The following is a 6,355-nucleotide window of genomic DNA, read 5'->3' as shown; positions in this document are numbered from 1 at the left end:
GGATACCTTCTTAAATCATACATGCATCATATAATTCATTAAAACTTAGCAACAAGTGATATTTTCACCTAACAACAAAACTGGCAGAATTGCGCGGTTGGTTTGTAAAAATCATTTAAAATTCATCAGGTCTCCGTTGGGGCTGAAACTTTTCCACAATACAGTAGACACATAAAATATCATTCAATTAAAATTTCACATCAAAATAATCTTTTTAGGTCGGTCAAATCGAAAACGTAACTCACTGGTCGAGAAAAACAATTTCTGGCAGAACTGCGCAGTCAACTTCAAAAATTCACCAAAAATACATCTTTCGTCCAAATAGGTTGAAATTCACACACCACACAGAAGACACCTTAAGGTTTACTCAGAAAAAAGAATCGTATAAAAAGGAGTTCGTTTGGTCGGTCAAACATGCGTCGGAACCTACTGTCCGAATACTACAGATTTCATGCTCCAAAATTCGAGTTATCCTAAATGAATGCAAGGAAATCAAGGCTGGGAATTGATCGGTGATTACCTTCTTAGGCGGCAGAAAACTCTCTTCTCCAACTCGGTTCTTTCTCTAAATTTTAGTTCCTGGTTTTTCTTGGTATTGAATTTATGTGTAGAAAGATCGTGGGATTGATTGGATATATATAGGCAAAACTGATAGATATTGATGGATTAGGTGGTTGGAGAGATTTTAGGAAGTATAGATATGGGGAAATAATTTGGTGATATGGTTTAGAGAAATATATTTGACCAAGTCAACTAGGAAAAGATTTAATTAGATTTATTTGATTTTTTTTTTTACGGGTGTTACATCTTTATACTTGGGGACAAGTATGTTTTAAGTGTGAGCAGTTTGATAGGGCCTATTTCACGCATGGGGTTTATGGGTGAAATACATGCTACTTAATCGGTTTATCGCGCAAAACAAGTCTTAAATGTGCAGAATTAGCACTTGACCAAGACTTCAATGCCGACCTGATCAAGCAAGTATAAAGGCGATAAAAGGCTCAGAATCGGGGGAGTTGATCAAGGGGAGCGATCAAGCAGTTAGGAGGGGACCACGGGCTTCTGGAAAAAGAGCACGTGAGGAAATGAGCTGGATACAGCACACCATTCTGTTATCAAGGACGACGTTCTAGAAGGGGACACGTGCTGGAATATGAGACGCAAGGACGAAGCTGAGTCACGAATTTGTTACCAAAAAGCGTCGACATTCTAGAAGAACAACACGTAGCAATCAATGAGTCACTCATTCTCAGAATGGGTGAATATTCCCTAACAAGATCGTTATCCAGCTGGAGGCCGAATCGAGCTTATAAATAGAGGGTGTGCCACCACAAGAAAAGAAGAGACACTTTACTTTCCGCCTAGTTTAGTTTAGCATAGTTATCTAGCGTAATCCAGCTCTCCAGCTTAGTTTAGTTCAATTCTCTAGCTTAGTTAGATAGCTTAGTTAGAAGGGCGACCAAAGGGAGCGCTGCAGAATACTCATTTCTGTTAGCGTGACTTAAGTTTCCCGCTGAGATTCTTCTCAGTTTACCGCTTTCTTAGATTCCAAGTGTTAGCTTAGTTTAATTTCACGCTGTAATCAGTTTTTAGTTTAATCAAGTTATTTTCGCTTTAAATCCGCGCATTTACTTTTCTGTTGTTTCCTGCAAATCACTTGACCCAGTAGTTAGAATTCCGTTGATCAAGCTAGCTAGTGTAAATTCTGTCTAGATTAAAACAGTAGTTAAAACTCCCAAATTAAAGCGTGGCAGCAGCCAACCCCCCCGTTCACTACTCACACACTCGACACACCAACTTCCCTGTGGGATCGACCCCGAACTTGCCGCTTTACTGTTAAAGTTGTGCAAAATTGGGAGTTATAAATTACTTTGGCAAGGCGGAAAGAGCGAGAGCTAGAGTGCATTAATTAAGTGGCAACGACATTTGGTAACTGATCCAATCTGTTCGGTTATCACTCCATATAACTTGATCCGCATTCTATTCGTGTTTTCGATCTCTTTCCTAGTCCATCCACTAAGTTAGTTGTTCATCTCAGTAATTTTCTAATAGCTTTGACCGTAAATTCGAGTATGCCTATGAGTATTATATTTTGTTATGATTACTCTAGCCATGTGTCTAACTCGAGGGAAACACGAGCTGATGAAGCTAAGCAATCACATAGAGGAAGTATGAAATTAATTAAGGAAAAAGTGCGCAGCGAGACATTATGGTTACCAAGATATCATCAGAGAACAACCTGACATAATTTTTCACAAAAAGCCTAAATGGCAACATGTTTTACACATGAGGTGAAAAGTATGGTAGTTCGATGTATTATGGTCCGAGACCTGCTTAGAGTATAAGTGAGAGATTTTTTGCAGTGGGTATACTCGAAAAGCATGATTTTGAGTATAAGTGGGAGATTGTTAGGATTGGTATACTGAAAAGCATATTTCGAGCATGTTCCACGGATAGAATTACTTGTATACAATAAACTCTACAATCCACTTTTAACCCAAGGCAAGAAGAAGTAATTTTATCGCATTGGTGTTTGCTTATGCATTTATAAGATGTTTCTCAAACATTTAAATGTATAAGAAGCAAATAAGTCTAATTCTTCTGCATAGTAGATTGGTCGTGAACGACGTTCACAGAAGGTGACATAGTCGGTCCTTTGTAGAAGAGAAATAGAATTTCACAACCTAGATAGGCTTTGGCTACCTAAAGTGAAAGGTTGCTGTGTCAGTCCGCATGTTTCCTTGCCTTAGGAAATAAACGACACTGGTGTGGTATAGCACTGAAGGATCTAACATTTGAGATAAGTCTTTCTTGCTGTTTACTGAAAGACGAGCCCTCGGTAATTGTTATTTCTTAATCATTGTTGACATAACATTGAACATACGATATTGATTATGCACTACTTTGATTTATCAGATGGTGTGGATTTTTCGCAATCCAAGAATCCTGGTATCTTGGGTAGTGGTGATCAATGTCTAGAGGTGCTAGGTTTGTTACTACAATGAATCGTGTGCTGGGTGAGTCCAATTTGATAATATCATCAAGAGGTGTTCGAAAAAAGTTTTATTGTTCAGAAACCCGGTCGGTTGAAATTTATTCCATAATAATAAATAAAGATTTTGAACTAGACAACTCTTGGAAAAATATATTAATTAATTAAAGTCAAATAGCAGACTTAAATTAATTAATGGATATTTATATCTTAAACACGGGAAATAATAAATTAAAGAGGTAAAGCCCGGATTATTCGTAATTTGGGATTGGACGGGCAGTCAATATTATTTTACTATAGTGGCTGATAATAATATTATGTTAGAATTGTATTAAATTAGGTCCCAATTTAATTAGTAAAAGTCCAACAGGTTTGGCCCAAGTCCAACCTCCATGGATCCATAATCTGGCCCATCATAACTCTGTATAGAAGGAGATCAGAAATGAGATTTAATTTAATTTAACTCTTAATTTTTGTGCTCCCCCTCTGGGAGTGGACGAAAAATTAGTTTTTGACAAAACTGATATTCTGTGTCCTTTCTAATAAAGCTCTTTTCGATTATGACAAGCTTTACCCACCCAAAAGTTATTATCTGAGTTCAGGATACAGATTAGAAGATTCGTGGTTGAGTACAAAGAACATTACGTGGAGAAGGCGTAAGCAATCGTCGATTCTTTGGAGAATCAGATCGGCATTTCTAAACCGTTGGAATTCATGAACTAGGGTTTTGATTCCTTACTTGTGAATTATATGTGTTCTAGCATGCAATTGATTGTTTCACATGTGAGTAATTAATCCCATAATCAATCAAATAGATCTGTATATCTGATTTATTTGTTTATGCATGTCTTCCGCTGTGCAAGGGGCACCAAACCCCAACAGTGGTATACCGATAATATCGATATATATCGTATATTCGGTATAAAATGGTATACCGAAATATATTGAAAATCAATACATATTGAATTATGATACATACCGTTTATTCCGATTGTAATATAATAATATAATTTATTTTTTAAGGTGAAAAGTTTAAAATCATAAATACATATTCTCTTTTTGAATTAGTACTACTAATTTCGATTTATTATTAGAATAGAGATAAAGTAAAGTAAGTAAGACCCATATCTCTTGGATTTTGATTATGGAGTTGTGAACTATGTTTATTTCAATGTGTGCAAATTATATTAATTTTTGTTTTATTTTTCAGTTTTGATATTATATTTTTCGGTATACATGCATTTGAAATGGTATAAAATTTTGGTATATCGTACGAGATTCTGATATACTACCATTCAGAACGGTATACCGAAGTTCGATATGATATATTGAAATTTCGATACGGTAACGGTATAGTTTTTCCATACCGAAACTCTCAATACGATAACGATATGAAATTCTTTCATGTCGAGATTTTCGATACGATAACGATATAAAATTTTCGATACGATATATCGTATCGACTCAGCCCTATGTGGAACCCATGACCAGCTTAGCTTATCTGATATATGCCATATAATTTCTTTTTTAGTCTAATGTGTGATACTATTTTCCAGTGTATTCTGTTCGACAAACAAAGTGAATCGCAGGGTGGTATCACAAGAAGAATCGGCATGAAACAAAGAAACAATACTAAGATAAATGATTTACAAGATTGTTTTGGTACACCACATACTGGAGTAAACAAGGTATATCTTGTGTAATAATTTTTTAAGTTTATTGAGTAATGCTATAAATAGGGTTCTACAATGGTTTTATCGTATGATATCTAGAAATTATTGTTGCAGATCTATGACATACCAAAACATTTATTAATATTACTGTTTTTTAGTCTGTTTTGCAGATTAGTAGCTTCATGGCTATAGGAAGGAATCAAAACTTGGACACCGAAAAATCTGTTATGAGTGTTGGTTACAGAGTAGCACGTTTCTGTGTAGCAACGACAAATGTTTATGTTATAACTAATTACCAAAACTATATGTACTATAATGTTTGTTAAAGTACTGTATAGTACTTATTCTCTATGATTGTTACACCGTGAGTATTAGGATCGCAATTCCAGAGAAATTGGTACATCATTTAACAGTGCTAGCAGTGCATCACTTCAGACGGGTTCGGCAAAGGTACATTAAGCATAGATAAATATCCTTGTATGCATCTATTATGACCCAAATGATCATACAAAATGACGTTATTCAAAGATTATTGCACAACTTAATCTGAACTGTCTTATAAATAGGAAGGAGCTATCAACGTGGAAGAGATTATAAAATCAGCCATGGCTGACTACATGGAATGCGGTGATGATGATGCTGTTGATCAATTTTATTTGGCAGCTTCGGCAACGAAATCAATTACAAATTCGGATAATAAGCTTGGTAGCAAGGATGGAACTAAGGTATGTGTCTATCCTTAATTCCATTATTGCAAAAATACTCCAGTTTTGTATGACCGTGTTTTGTAACGTTCTGTCACAATTAATATGTAGGATAAAGAAATCGATGTGGAAGCAATTGCAAAGTCTACAGTGGAAGCGTTCATGGAATGTGATGAGGTTGATGAGGATTTTGTCACGACTTTCGCTAGTAAGTCAGAAACAAAATCGGGGAAAGATTTGGTAGTCTATGCAAACGAACAAGTAAGTTTTGTTGTACTGATCTATTTGGTTCTACGAAGTAGGACATATACTGCCTAAACTAAACGTATAGTATATTTATACATCATATCCAAATGACCTATACTATCTACTTGTAGCAACATGACAACCATCAAAAATTGAAGATGAACGTTTGCTCTAAGGCAGAGATGAGATATTCTAATGCATTGCGTTCGCCATTTCTTGAGAGAGCAGTTATAGTGTCATGCAAGCTTACTCCAGAGGAACAGATTATGTATTACTGGTTGATGACCACTTACCACGGAAATGAGTAAGTATTATGAAATCAACATACATATTAAATCATTGAACTAATAACTAATTAATAATTTGTTGGAATATCAGAGAAAATATTATATACAATGACCGAGTTGTTAAAGTCATGCTTTTGGAATTATGTTCGTTATTGCCACATCAAGAAGTTTCTACTTGAATAATTAGCGCCTTCTGCTCAGTACTTAAGAATTGAAATCGGTCACTGCACCCAAAAGGTTGTTTTTCACAACCTACCCTGTTGTGAGTTAACCTATATTGGGACGACTATATAGTTGTCATGACATGTTTTTTTATGATTTAAATTTATGACCTAACTCTGCTACTGTAAATCTGTGCAACTTTACCAGGTTGTGGATGCAAATGGAAAAATTGATGATGCGGACAAACTAGATGAATTTGCCTCAAACATTGACAAAGAGGTCAGCGAAATA

This window comes from Salvia splendens, chromosome 14 (assembly GCF_004379255.2).
Source record: "Salvia splendens isolate huo1 chromosome 14, SspV2, whole genome shotgun sequence".
Lineage (NCBI taxonomy): Eukaryota > Viridiplantae > Streptophyta > Magnoliopsida > Lamiales > Lamiaceae > Salvia > Salvia splendens.
The sequence above is the reverse complement of the archived record's forward strand: the minus strand, read 5'-3'. Positions refer to the sequence as shown.